This window comes from Lates calcarifer, linkage group LG1, assembly GCF_001640805.2.
Source record: "Lates calcarifer isolate ASB-BC8 linkage group LG1, TLL_Latcal_v3, whole genome shotgun sequence".
NCBI classification, from domain to species: Eukaryota; Metazoa; Chordata; class Actinopteri; family Centropomidae; genus Lates; species Lates calcarifer.
Window position 1 is genome coordinate 11,302,379 of NC_066833.1, and position 15,644 is coordinate 11,318,022.

The 15,644-nt window shown below is 39.2% G+C and overlaps 1 long non-coding RNA gene across 1 annotated transcript; it reads right to left on the minus strand.

Annotated features, from left to right (window-relative positions):
* Positions 1–11,485: 11,485 nt before the first annotated feature.
* LOC127142375 (uncharacterized) lies at positions 11,486–13,904 on the minus strand. Its single transcript, XR_007813049.1, has 2 exons — positions 13,532–13,904; positions 11,486–11,859 (listed from the first exon to the last, which is right to left on the minus strand). It is a non-coding gene; the product is annotated as an uncharacterized LOC127142375 (long non-coding RNA).
* Positions 13,905–15,644: the final 1,740 nt, after the last annotated feature.

Sequence of the window (15,644 nt, forward strand, 5' to 3'; positions counted from 1 at the left end):
TCACTTGCTCATTTCATTTAAAATAGGTGGCATATGCTAGCAGAAAAGCCTGTTATAATGTATGCAAAATACCACTGCAACGTATTTGTACAGTAACACATTCATGCATTCCACTGCATCACAAGCTCTGACTTTATCCACTGGTCAAAGTTATTGTTTAAGGTCTGAGAAATAGTAAAACAATTGCAATTTCATGGGGGAAGGGAAATGATGCTGGCAGGTATTCACCAAAAGCTGTAGCGATGGTGTGTCTGAAAAACGGGGATAAAATCGTTGAGTTGTCAGATTGCCACCTGGTATAACATATGAGGGAGGAAATGAGCTTGAAATCCTCATAAACCAAAATGCAGCAGTCTATCATCAAAGTGAGATGAGAAGGAAATGTTTCATGCAAGGTCACAGCGAAGCAAATGTGACATTAAAAACAGCTCAAGACGTTAATTCACTCTAAATGTGCCGTTTATATGCCATGGAAAACTTACCTGACAATATATGCCTTGTAAAGCTTTGTGCAAAGGTCATTCTGAAGTTTCTCCAACAGCATTCAAAACTTTCAGGGTTATTACTTTATTAAAGTGTTGACAGTAGACATCAGAAAAACAGTCCTCACTATGGCGAGGTGTCATTTTGGGTTTATATTAAACCGGTTTAATATTTGATCAGCTACTCGCAGAGACATGATGGAGACTAATTGCTATGCACTGCCAACTGACGGCTTAATTTGTTAAGCTACTTATTTTATACTGCCAGAACAATAAAGAGTCTGGATGTATCGTTATTTACGTGGGCATGTTCTTTTCCGCTTTGCAGACATCCACCTCTATAATTCACTTGTACTGTATACGGGATATGCTGTAAGTACGTTGTGAAAAACTTACTTAGATTTTCCCTCATCCTCTGCACAGTGACTTCATTTGCTTCTCTCTTGCTCTGATAAGATGTGTCAGTCCCACCCGAGACTTGTTGATCTGTCATGCCCAGTGCACCAGCAGTGTTCAAAGACATTTAGCTATGGAAGCAGTCAGGTGTGAGGGGTTGGACCTGGGAAGTCTGATGTGTATGAGCAAGACAATACCTGACCTTGGCCTCGCCACGTGAGCCGGTTGGCAAGGAATGTGCTCTACTCTGTGAATGCAAATGAAGTGGATGTGCGCAGAGCAGCCAAGTTACCTGGAACACTGAGTCACCACAGTTTGTGGTTACTTCGTCTGCATGCAGCTCACTCCTGAGCTGTGCTCTAATATTGCCCTTGTTTTCTGATAACAGGATTTCAGTGCATAAAAGGATGTGAACAAGTGCATAATTTGGGCAGATGGGGGACTGAATGAGGGATGTAAACTGTGTTTTAAAATGGTTCTAATCTATTCTCTGTGGAGACAAATGCAGACTCTCTGGGGTCCTCTGCAAAATTTTGCCGGAGGGGCCACACCACTCAGTGCATGTAAACTATTTGTCAATGGCAGCACTCCATGCCCCAGCACTGATGTGAGGTCTACCATACAGTGCATACAAATGCACAGAGCATGGTTTAACTGGTTGTGTTTAAGTTTATTCTTCTGTAAGGCTGAATTTATTTGAGGATCTCACTTCAAAAGCCCATTTTTGATCCTAATATAGATAAACCCACTTTATAATGCGTGATTGACAGACAAATACAAATGTGAAGAGTAGCTAGTCACTAACTGTGTCTGTTTTGTCATTTGGACCTGTTTGGTAGCATGCGGGGGCACTGAGAAACACCACCGACAGCAATGGTACTGAACACTACATTTGTTTGGCTGTAAAACCAACAATGAACTGAAGGATACTGAAATGCTGCAAAGCTGAGAGGAAATACAGAGTTGGGTCATGAGAATGTGTCGCTATGAGCAACCCATATTCACATTACACATGGTCACTGTAGAAATATTGATTTTAGCAGCTTTAAGATGTGGTTAACTAGTTAAAATGGCTTGAATATCTAAAGATAACTGAAAGATCATGGTCATGGGTAAAAGAAATCAATAGTGAATTTTGGTTGGAGATGGAGGGCAAACAGTAGTCTCCAGTGTCAAAGTCACAAATTTTGCACACATGGCTTTAAGTCTATTTTTTTTTCTGTTTTATGTATGTAACAGCAGTGGTTGTGTATTTGATTCTGAGAGCTGGCAAAAATGTAGGCGAGCACACAGCGGTACTGTGTCTACATGCATCCAGTGTAGCAAGGCATCCTGCTGCTGCTACCCCGCTGATGTCCTGTTTTCACATTGCGGCCTGAGTAGACACTGTTAGACTTTTTCTGTTAGAATGCCAGTGCCGCACCGTGTCCTCTTTTTCAACTCGGTGTAAACATTCTGTATTTGAACAAAATGGCCATTGCTGTCATTTGTCAGGAGAGTGCAGCCATTATTTTCACAGCCACAAGGGGAAGCTTATCAATGGGAGCGTTTTATGTGCCTAACCATAGCTGTTATTCGTCTTGTGTAAGCGGTCTTGATCATGTGTGTCCCAACACAAACGTTGCAAGTAATTTACTCTAATTCTGATGAGAGAAGCTAACAGGAAGAATATGGCATAAAGATAAATATATGATAATATAAGAAACTGTTGTGAAGAAACCTAAACATGAATGGAAATGCACTGTCTTCCACTAAACTGTATATCTCCAAAAATATGTTACAGTGTGTTGATAAAGCTAATCTTGACTGGTCAAGCACAGGCATAATTTAAAACACAATCCTGTGTGAGTAAATCAAAGAGCCATGTTTTAAATCTTCTTTACATCAGTGGTTCGTATTCAGTTATTCAGAAAAGGCTGAGCAACATTATTCCACTAGAAGATGGCTGACCTGCTTGCTGGTAGTTCATTCTCATAACATTTTGTCTTTGTTTCCTATGCACAGCTGAGGGAATTCGTTGTGCGGATTCCATGCTGTCATGCTGTGTCACTTTATACTGGGGAGCATGGAGAACCAACTTCTGTGCTCTGTATAGAGCCCAGCCACCCCTGAGGGAGACAGCAGTGTCCTCAGAGAAGTACTTGAGGTAACTCTCTGGTTTAGCTTATTCATCACAATAGTGCTCAGACTGTATGCTGCTGATTTTAATGTGTATTTCCTGTGAATACCTGAGGTTTTAAATATGATAACAATGCCCAGCTTAAGGCATCCTGTTATCATTCTTAGAGGATGTGATCAGAATAAGTTCCACACTGTTCCTCAGACTTTAAATGGTTATCTAAAATGCAGCATGGGCTACAGTTACTAATGTGTAAATGTAAAAGTTTATGATGCACTTGGGTCAACCCAGGAGAGAAGAAATGAAGTACACCGCTGAGATAGTAAAACCGTATTAAAAGATTATCATATAATGGGTGAGAATTAACACGGAAACAACCAGATGCAAAGTATTGATTAGAATGTGGGATTAAGTTGGATTAACGGCTGGATTTAGAGTCACACTTTCACATTAGCTCCTAGCCTTCAGGGAATAGATGTGGCATTTATTACTTTTTACTAGAAAACCAAAGTGTGCTAAATCTAAAGTGTGATAATGACCACAGGATGACATTTCTGCACACAGAGTTAGGAATAAAAGAGCTCATTTGGGTTTTACATTTAAAGCAAACTTTGTGTGTGTGCTGATGGTTAACAATTTTGTTAAAGCTAATGAATTACTCCTGAAAGCATATGGCACAATATTTGAAAAAGCTGTAACTATGTTCACTGTTCTTGCACAGTTGTGTCTTGAATCATGGATTGAGCTCAATGGTGCAGTCTGAGACACATGTTACCTGTGTATCTAACAGCAAACATGACCATGAACAGCCTTGAAAGTTCCATCCTAAAGCTTTCAAGTAGCCAGTGAAGAGAACAAAGAATGGAAAGAATGTCTTCTCGTGTGAGCTGAGAGCAGCAGCATGTTAGATAACATGTACTGTAGGTAGGTGAGTGAATTCTGACTGAAGCCTTGATAAAGTCCATTACAGTCATCAAAACATTTAGATGATTTTTGACCACAGACCTCAGCTGGAGGAGTTTTGTGTCACATAAATATACACCCTACCAGCTGCTAAATTAAATGATATCTTTTCTGTGGACACTGTCATTATGCAAGAAAACAGGCAGGAGAGAGAAGACCTCTGTTTCAGAGGTCATGGACATCAGTGCATTCAGTGATCTTCAGACTGAGGACATTGTCATAGCTGAAAGGTTTTTCAGTGTGAGGTGAGCAGAGATTTGGTCACATAAGACATCTGCTGTTGTACAAATAATACAGCAATGCGAGAAAGACACACTTTAGTTCCTGGGTAAAACTAACATTTCTGACTTTGTGTCTGAATACCTTACAGACTTTATGTAGACAAAGCAGTTCCCTTGGTAAGAAATGTAAGTAATGCAATGTAAACTATAAGTACTGAATTCCCATATCAGTTTGCTAATTTTGTAATAATGACAAGAAAAGCCTTCAGTTAATCAAATACTGCTGTATTTATAGCATGGCAGGAATGTTTGATTGGCCTCAACACTAGGGCACAGTACACTAAGTGAAGTGGGGCTGGGTAAATTCAACCATGCAGTGTTATTTCCAATGTAAATACAGTGGACAGGCTTGTGTATTGGCAGTGAATCTTATTGTTTAAATATATATCTCTTATGTTAAACAGTATGGAATGAATAGTTTATCAGTTACCATTTTTTTCTGTGTATTGTGGGGATGTTGAGTATGCCTGACTTCACTGTGACTCAAACAATAGGTGAGTACTTCTTTTGTGTGTAAAGGAAAAATACATTTTGAGAGAATCCTAGTCTTGACAGCACATTGACATTGAAGGAAGTTTCACACTAACTAAACCACAAGGCTAGTGTATCCTCCCCTCTATGTTCAGCTCTCTCAGTTTAATCTTTTAAACTTTCCTCTTGCAAGTGAGATATTTTCTAGTCTGTTTTTTATTGTCTCTGAAGGACAGCATGTGCAGTCTGAATGATGTGCAGCTAAAGATGAAGAAAAAGTGTGCCAGAGGCCACCACTGCATGAACAAATGCAAATAAAGATTCTTGAAATCGTGCTATCGTGCTCCTTGAGCAGATGTAGTGATTATGACAAGAGCAAAGGAGGAAGTTAGGTGATGTAGTGTATAGAGTGACTAAGTCTATATTAGGTTCAGTAATTGCATTTGTATTACTTACCAAATCAGGAACTTTTCCTAAACCTAACCAAACTGTGACTGTTCTGCCTTAACCATGTGTTTATTATTGTTTCTATGACAACAAAGGTGGGTTCCTCACCATATTCCTTACCATATAGGAGAGGACGTCTTGGCTGGCTTGACATTGGAAAATAAGGGTTACTGCATGTACCAACCAGAAATAGATTTGCCTCACACACACACACACAAAAATGATGTTGATGATGGTTTGAACACAGCCAAAGACTAGCACTTACTTATTTTCTCCCCTACCCAGACTTCTATTGAACATACATTCTTTGTACAGCGCAGTTGAGAGAACCACAGAAAGCACTAGGTCCTTGACACACCTTACACTTTTGTTGCTATTATGAAGCTATTTCAAAATCTCTTATTGTATTGTTTTATCCAAGTGCCTGTCTGTAATTATTAAGGGGGGGATATGTTGTCAGATGAGGTGGTCTCATCTTTAAAGCTATATTAGTTGTTTGTTTGTTTGTTTTGCCATTTGCGGCCAAGGCAATGAGCTGTAAGCACAAAATCTTGGCAGTCTCCTTAAGATATTACAGAAGACACAGATAGACATTAACATTTATTTGGTGTCATGTCGCTGACCTCCTGATGAATCTATTTATCCACCTACTCCTGAGAAAGACATAGTGACCTTTAGCTTGCTGAATGCTTCACTATGTTCACCAACTGGTTGCTAGCTTTACGTTTTGGTGGGTCGGTAGGAAGTGCACAGCAGGTTTCTTGCTGAAAAAACCTGCCTGCTGCACTTGGAAACAACACTGATGAGAGGGGTGACAGTTAACCAAAACAGTAGAGATACAGGCTCGTGGGGCAGGAGGTAAAGCAGGTCACCAACTGATTGGAAGATTAGCGGTTCGATCCCCGGCTTCTTGCAGTCTGTGCTGAAGTTTTGGGCAAGATGTTGCCCCTGATGTGTGTCGGTATGTGAATGGGTGTGAATGTGCTGGAGTGCTGCAGAGCAAGTGCTGTATGAATGTGTGTGTGTGAATGGGTGAATGTGATGCGTAGTGTTTTATGTTACAACGTGTACTTCTCTGCATTTTGAAGAATTGAATCAAAGCAACTCAGCTACCTTTTGTTATAAGCTCTCTTCATGCAGGGTTACAGTGCGAAAGTGCTCCACATAAAAATGACTTGTAACTCTTGACCTCTTGAAAAGACTGAATGGTTATTTGGGGGGAAAAAATGACTATATGGTGCTTTTAAGTGATGGATGAAAACGTTTTCTTTTGTTCTGAAAAAAAAAAGATAAATTATGATCTGTCAGAAGAATGATTTTTGAAGCACTGTTTAATAGTGCAATTAAATTGCAATTTAATTTAATTAAATTACAATTTAATTTAATTGAATTTAATTACAACTTAATTGCCATTCAAACTCCAGTCTTCAGCTCCTCACAGATGATCCTTTGTGCTTCACACAACTGTCAGGACAAAGGAAAAGTCAATCTCAGATTCATATAATGGAGTCTAAAATATAACCTTGTTGCTAAGTGTTGTATTTTTCATATGGGGCACATTATCTGTAATTGTAGTGTCATTCAGTATTCAGGGCTTATGAACCATTCCGCCATGGCCAACCTTTTTAAAATAGTACCTGTTTATGAAGAAATTCATGAAGTTGTCCTTTATTGACTGCAGTGCTCCAGCTGAGGAGCTGATGTAGGAGCCCAGTATGAGGCTGAAACGGGACCTGCAGAGGCTCTATCACGTCCCCAAAGTCGCGCTCACTGTTCGGAAGGGGAGAGTTACGTTTAATTAGGGGGAAGCTTAATGCTGCTTTTTATGAGGCCTGGAGGGGCTGGTCTCCCCCTCCTCCTTCTTATGCATATTCATGATAACTGTTTTGTCCAAAACACAAAAAAAGGAACATCTGGATCACAGCTCTGAGAGTTACAGACCAGCCCCTTGCATAGACAAACCAGATTAATCTCAACAACTGGCCATAACAATAAGGGCAAACTATAAAGGGACTTAAACATTGCAGAAACATCCCGGCTTCTGCAGTCTGCGCTGAAGTTTTGGGCAAGATGTTGCCCCTGATGTGTGTCGGTATGTGAATGGGTGTGAATGTGCTAGAGTGCTGCAGAGCAAGTGCTGTATGAATGTGTGTGTGTGAATGGGTGAATGTGATGTGTAGTGTGAAACCACTTTGAGTGGTTGATACGAATAGAAAAGCGCTACATAAGTACAAGTCCATTTACCATAACACCATAAATGCTGTACTGTAGTCCATAACTGCAGGTAGACAGGGCAGAAAAGCCTAGTGTGTAGTTAAAAGAAAGTGCAGTTATTTTGCACAGTATTTCAGTGGCAAAGAGTGTGGCTAACAATGTTGACAGGGTAATTAATGCACACATTACAGAAAATATCATCTTCGTCTGGCTTATAATTCAATTATGACAAAAGTTTTGAAAGCGTTAGACAGTTGAACCACTGACACACTTGCTTTGTTTTGATTACAGTGTGCTATCATTGTCTCTTCACACAAAGCTTCCAAAGCTCTTAATGAAGCTCCTATGTCAAAAACTTTTCAAAATAATTATTCTGGCCTAATTAGGTGAGAACCTGGTTCTATGCATACATAGAAATAATTCTAGGTGAGAATTAATAATTTGATGTTATGCATCGTAGTTCTGAAAGAATTCAATTTTGCTAGATAAACATCCAGTAATATAATTAGCAAAGGGAGTAGTTTGAAATCCCCTCTTCACAGTGAAATGCACTGCATGTGAAAAATGAATGTGATGGTGATGTATCTGATAACTCGTGCCTTAAAATTCTCAGGTTATGCACAGATTTTGCAGATCTGAACTTCTTTCCCATGTGGTGAATTTTCCTTGACTGTAGGTAGAAAAATAAGCAAGAAAAAGTAGTAATGTAAGGCCAAGGTATCTCAGCATTAATCTTCTTTCTTAATCTACAATCCCAGAGAAAAAAAAAGACTAATGGAAAACCAAAAACTAGCTCTGGCCCCGGGTCACCCAGCCTCAGACGTAGAGCCTCTATGCAGACAAAGAGACAGAAAATCTTAATGGATACAAATCTGAGCAGGTCAAAGATGAGTCCACCATTATGATAGCAGAGGGTGAAACCGACATCAGCTAAACATTAGAGCTCATGTGTTTAAAAACCTTTCCTTAAACCAACTAAATCAAGCTGATGGAACATCTGTACATCTCATTAAAAGCCCAGATTGTAGGTTTGGATCTTGGGTTTCCCCACATGGGAGGTGGTTGCCCATGCAGCAAATTGCATATTTAGGCTTCATTCATTCATTATTCAGCAGAGGTAGTTCAGGCAACATAAACAATCACAGCAGGTTATTAGGTGGAGAAACCTGACCAAACAGAGAAGCCATTGGTTTGTTGGACTAAAATCAGTAATAAGGATAACAGTGAGTTTTGTTCAGAGAAACACTTCATTTCCTTTGTCTTTCTTTATCACAGCTGTGGCCAGTGTCTGTCTGCCAGCCTTTCCACTGTCTACTGTGTTTCCATTCTCTCTCTTTCCAGAACTCTGCATCCACCTCTACTGACAAAGACTGTTCCAACCCTGAATTTAGAAAGGTAGATGTTGATATGAGTTTTTTTCTCTTTATGACATGATAGCTGGTAAGAATAGAAAATGATGCAATTTCAATATTTCAAACTGTTGCTGAGCCAGTAAGGACTACCAACTTCATGCTTCAACAGCACTCCAGTAATACCTCCTTTTTGCTGTCTTATAAAGCTATACAGCTTTGGTACATCAGCCTTCATCATCAATTTAGAAAGACTTGATTTCTTAATCTGTGTTATTCCCACAGTTATGTCTTTGTGGGATGAGTTGGAGAAATTGAGAATAAGTGATAAGTGAATCTCTAACTGCTATACTGAACTTAGAGGGAAACAACAACATTTATATTTGTTTCTAAATCCAATAAAACACTAGACATTTCTGTTCCATATTAACCTTTTTAACCAGCAGCCACATCTTGGATGTAACTACAACACACACAGTACATGGACTGGGAAGGACTGGGATTAAATGTTCATTACCTTTATCTTAGAACCTTTTCGGCTCTGAAGAATTTGATTGTGAACAGTCCAGACAGCAATCAAAAGTGGTAACACAGGACCAGCGATGAAGCGCATTTGCAAGCTACATCATACAGGCAAGTTCAATATCAGCGATAACAACTCCTGCGGAAACACTAATAGGCTTAGCAGGAGGAATGTTTTATGTTACAACGTGTACTTCTCTGCATTTTGAAGAATTGAATCAAAGCAACTCAGCTACCTTTTGTTATAGCTCTCTTCATGCAGGGTTACAGTGCAAAGTGCTCCACATAAAAATGACTTGTAATTCTTGACCTCTTGAAAAGACTGAATGGTTATTTGGGGGGAAAAAATGACTATATGGTGCTTTTAAGTGATGGATGAAAACGTTTTCTTTTGTTCTGAAAAAAAAAAGATAAATTATGATCTGTCAGAAGAATGATTATTTTTGAACCACTGTTAAATAGTGCAATTAAATTGCAATTTAATTTAATTAAATTGCAATTTAATTTAATTGAATTTAATTACAACTTAATTGCCATTCAAACTCCAGTCTTCAGCTCCTCACAGATGATCCTTTGTGCTTCACACAACTGTCAGGACAAAGGAAAAGTCAATCTCAGATTCATATAATGGAGTCTATGTAACTTCTTGCTGAGTCTTGTATTTTTCATATGGGGCACATTATCTGTAATTGTAGTGTCATTCAGTATTCAGGGCTTATGAACCATTCTGCCATGGCCAACCTTTTTAAAATAGTACCTGTTTATGAAGAAATTCATGAAATTGTCCTTTATTGACTGCAGTGCTCCAGCTGAGGAGCTGATGTAGGAGCCCAGTATGAGGCTGAAACGGGACCTGCAGAGGCTCTATCACGTCCCCAAAGTCGCGCTCACTGTTCGGAAGGGGAGAGTTACGTTTAATTAGGGGGAAGCTTAATGCTGCTTTTTATGAGATATAAAGGGACTTAAACATTGCATTTTTATTGTATTGCATGGTGCAGATGAAATTAGTTATTCTCTAATTGTCAACACAGTTTTAACAGACAAGACCCTGCCTTACAAAATGTCCATGCATTTCAGGAGAGCAAAGACATAAAATTCCTTCTCACTTTTTGTAATCTATTATTATTATTGTTACTATTATTATTATCACAGCTGATAGTTTTAGGACACAGCATGAAATAATGTACCATTCTGTACAGTCATTAGGCATTGTTTATGTCAAATAATAAAACTCTTCCCATGTTTCAACATCGCCCTGAATTATGTCAAATACAAACAGAAATAATCACATCCACAGGGGCAGCTATCACTAGTCATACTTTAAACTATACTATAATACTATAAAAGACACCTGATCAACCATTGTTGTTTTCCAAACCAATTAATGCCAAACTAGTAGACTGATGTCAGAATTACATGAGGAGCTACTGCCACAACCTCATCCTAAAATAGACAGTTTTATTACCATAACAGAGACCAGTCAATGTGGAGCTGAAGCCAGAGGGGCTTGCCACATGTCAAGCAGATGACAGCCTGGACGTGATTCTAATTGATTTCAATGATTCTGTTGGATTTTAATCGCCACAGAGGTGCAGTGAAAGGAGGGAACAAATGTGCGTTTTTCTTGCTCTTGCCACTTTTGGAAAGTTGGTGCACAGCTGTGGGACAAAGACTCAGACGTGTGGAAAATATTTGCATCCTAAGTGGTTATCTCAGTGCACCAGAGTCGAGGTTACAGTACATATGATAAATTGAAGAAACTCCAACACATCATTCTTGCATAAACTCAGCTTCAACAGACATGCAGCATTTTAGTGTTCTCCACGGAGCACAAGACCAGCAGCACTACAACATTAGTATTGGCATAAAATTGTGCTTGAGTGAGGGACTTTGTTTTTTGAGCACTGCCATGTATACAATTGATACATCCATTATCTACACTGCTTATCCTTAAAGTTCTCAGGGGGGCTGCAGCCAATCCCTGCTGACACTGGACGAGAGGCAGGGTACACCTTAGACAGATGGCCAGTCTATCACAGGCATGAAGAATGACATGAAGATACAGTCAGCTTTAAAACTTTTGCATTGTTTTTATATCCTCTTAGCTTATTGTCCACAAGACATTTAGAACCTGATGTATAACATTTTCAACTTGATGCACAGCTGGACAAGTAATTAAATGAAATGGAAACATTATTGATAATTTGAAAACAACAGTATTCACAACAGTACAACAGTGTATTTTAGCTTGCTCCTTTATTGTAATGTGCTTCATATTTTTATTCAGAGGACATATTTCATAGCCTGACATCGGTAACTGTCAAGGAGAATTTCTATCACAGACACTTTTTGCTCTCCATCCTACCCCATCATTGTTCCAAGAGAGAGGGCTTCACCCTGCAAGTTACTGTTCTTTTCATCTCTATGTGAGGGTTTTGTATGCACTCTGCCATCAGAGCTTTTAACAAGAGGACAGTCGGCACCACGCTCCGTCGCCACTCTTTATTGTTTCACAAGAAGTGGCAAAGTCCTTCAGCAAACAGCCAAGGCATTGCAGACAGCATCTCCAGGTCCCTGAGGAGGTCATTACGATGGGGATGAGCAGCTCGGAAGCACTGCAAGATGGACAGCAGGATGACAGCAGGGGAGACACGACACAATGTGGAGAAAAATATAAATTGGAATGTGCTGAGTTGAAATAGATCAGCTCTCTGTTAAAGAAGAAACTTTTGACAGTTTGGGATCTTGCTTGTATCAGCAATCCTTCAGCTGAACAAATATGAACACAATATCTCTCTGAAAGTCATAAGCCATAAAAATGTAAATTATTGTCAGTTGATTTATTTAAAACAGAAATGTGAAACATTTTAATATGATTTATATAACACTTTTTATAAACTTAAATGTGCAGTTGTCAAGTAGCTCTCACATAGTTAGAAAAATATAGAGAATTATGCCATTTTTGCTACTTTATTTGAAGGCTGCTGTTAGCACTGATAGTCACCTTGGTGCTAAAAGGTAATACCTAGTTTTATTGACAGCTGGTCTCTGAGAGATTTCGTTATATGCTTAACACACTGAAAAAATCCACACATATTTTGTGGAATATATAACTTTATGACTCCATTTTAGCTTTATCTATCTGACTTTATATATTATGGTGATTGCTATACTATATATTCTGTATTTGCTCTGCATTGATGCTGCACGATGTTGAAAATGTTGTTTATGTGCATTATTTTACACACATTTCACAAAAATTCAACCTGGCATATCTTTGCAAATTTTGGGATCTTCACTAGAAATTTTAAATAAAATTCTGTGAGTTTCTGCAATATTTGGCTTCACAGCAAGAGTCTGAACAGGCTGATCCCCTGGTGGGCCACTGCTTGGTAAGGTACTTCTAGGTCTGTGTAGTTCAAATGATAACATGAAAATAGAGCTACACTACCTGATTTTGTTGCAGTACTCACGTCCCAGTCAGCCCCAGATTCCAAAATTAGTGAACTATCTTGTATTTCAAATGATCACCAAAGAGATGGGAGGAAGTGATTTGAGAGCAATATCACATGCTTTCACATACTTATTTTTGATACAGAACATTGATAATGGATGACTCGGCCAAAGTCAATATTTTTTCATGAATTAGACCCAAATATCCACTCATGGCAACTGCGGTCTGCTGAGGCATTGATTTAGTTAGGTAACCTTAAATATTACTTTAGCAAAATACTGTGATATGAATGCGATGCAAGTACGGGATTTGCAGCTCCAGTACCTCAGTGATCTTTTTCAATCTTAAACTTAAAGTTTCTGCACCAGAAAAATAACAGCATTAGTAATTTATTCACCCTTCAAAAAATGATGCTTTTATAAGAGGGAAGGTCTTATGGTTGTGGAAGGAATCACTGTTGTTTCTGATAAGCAAAAGGGCTAAATGATGTGTGTTGCGTGACACGTTTCTGATATTTCAGCTGTCAACAAATAAAATTTGACTTGACTTTACTTAACTGTACTTATTTTAATCAGCCATGTTAGCAGACTTTAGTGATGGCAGTGTCGGGCAGCTCTTTTCCTGACCACTTTTCCTAACAGGAGCTCTGTTGCATCCACATTTACGTGACCTGCTGCGGTGAAGCTACGCTTTAAACACTGCTGCTGCAAGGAATTATGGTCCGGTATGTGTGTGTGTGTGTGTGTGTGTGTGTGTGTGTGTGTGTATGTGCGTGTGTGTGTGTGTGTGTGTCAGTGTCAGTGTCAGTGGAGGCGTGCCGCTGCCCTGCTCACCTGACATTCCGGCAAACCTACAATCCATTAGTTATCGGCCTGCAGTATAGAGAGCCCGGTCCTCTGTCATTCGACGTCAGGTTGTATCAGAACCCTCGGCTACGCCGTGCTTTAGCGTACAGGAGCTTATCCTTTAGTGTTAGTGTTCGTAACACGCGTTTCTTTGTGTCCAGTGCGTTCGCTGTGCAGGACGACGTCTCCTCGCTCCCACTGCCACTCACCTGTGTGTCACCCGTGCTTCGTCTGCCGCACTTTTCGCCATCCTGGCTCCAGCGACATCTACCGAACCGCGCAAACGAGGTTTCTTCAAATCACAAGGTAACCTGCGTGCTTTTGGTGTCCTTAGGGTCGAGAGAGGTACAATAAACAGTGCTGAAGGGTCAAACAAAAAAACAAAAAGGTGAAGGAGAGAAAGAGAAATAATTCAGGACTTTCCTTGCATTAGCTCGCTAATGACATGATTTAAAATGTGAGGACTGACAGGAATTTCAAGTTTGAAGGCACTCAAGATGTTAAATATTTATTGTCTAATTTCAAACTTGCTCACTTTCCCTGTCTTCTTAGACTCTGGTCAGCTTTCTGAGGGCAAGCCTCTGTTTGTTAAGAGACACATGAATGCCTGAAATATGCCCCGGATTTCCTCTAAAGCAGCAAGTGTGCTATTAAAACACACTGAAAGATGGCAGATATAATTGTATGTTTCCTTCAGGGGCATTATATTTTTAATACACTCCTTTATTAGCTGGATTGTAATTATTTGGAAACTCCCAGTCAACTCATAGAGATTTAATGAAAATAAGTCATATTTAATCACTAATTATGTATTTATTTTGCATTCAGTGTACTCCATATTCATTTTCTAAAATATGTTTATTTGTTATTAATTTATAGTTATTTTCAGTGAGACCAGAGATTAAATGGGCAGTTAAACTCATAACATAAGATAATACAAATAGAGCACGGTATAAATTATTTGAATTGCAGAAAAATACATAAAGATCACAATTTTATATTTATCCATCTTTCCTCTATAACAGAGTCACTTTTTTCTTTTTCTTTTTTTGTGGTCATTTTATGCCAGTCCTCTCATTATTAGCTGCAGAAAAAGGCCTTGAGTACCCTTCAAACACATTACAGCTCATTGCCTGTTTATTATAATTAAATTTTCCAACATTTTGTTCTTGTACATCCTTGTCTGAAGAAACCCATTAGTGTCCAGCTATGTTTGCCTTCATCTCATCTTTTATAGAGAACAGCAACTCACTCTCCTTTGGTCTCGTTCTCACCTTACAACCGTTTCAAAAATGCATCTGAGATTAATTTTCTGATGGTTTTGGTTGAGGTGAAGTGGTAAACCATCCTGGACCTGGACTATGAAACATTTTGTTGTCTTTTGCCCTCAAAGACACCAGAAACATCATAACATGTAGACTTTTAACAAAAAGTGAACAGGTAGATTCATATTATGTTCCTCCATCCCCCTTACACTGGGTGTCCATGTACATTTTCCATTGGACTTTAGGGTGATAGGTCAGTGCATGTAGTAGCTCCCAGTTACATCACGAGTCAGCTCAGAGGCTCACTTCCTCAGGGTGGCCCCTGGCAAATTCAGTCCAGAGGAAACACTGGAAACACCAGAGGTGACTGAGCTGTGACAGTCAGAGCATATGGGAAAGCCCTGCCCGAGGAGGTTTAACTAGCAACAGCTGTGTTGAAAAGAAGAAAGCAAGCTTTACCACATTTCATTTGCATGATTTTTATTTTATTTATTTATTTTTTTAGTTTAAAACATTGCTAATTTTGAACTGTTCATTTGGATTTAGCTTTTTATGTGTGTATTTTTATTATTTAATCTCCAGTGAATTATTATCATTCTGAGAATCTACATATGAAGGTCTGCCTTATTCAATGGACTTGAAAGAGTTTCTGCATGCTTGCCACCCTGCCAACCTTTCATGGCTGTCAGATTATGTCCTTGGTGCCCTGGCCTGCAGCGATATGGAATTGAATTGTGCTGCAGGGATTTGGAGAGGGGAGATTGCTCTGTGAGTCTGGGGTCACTAGGCAGCTTGATACTGTTACGCTTCCATTTTATCATTTCAAAAGTGCTCAA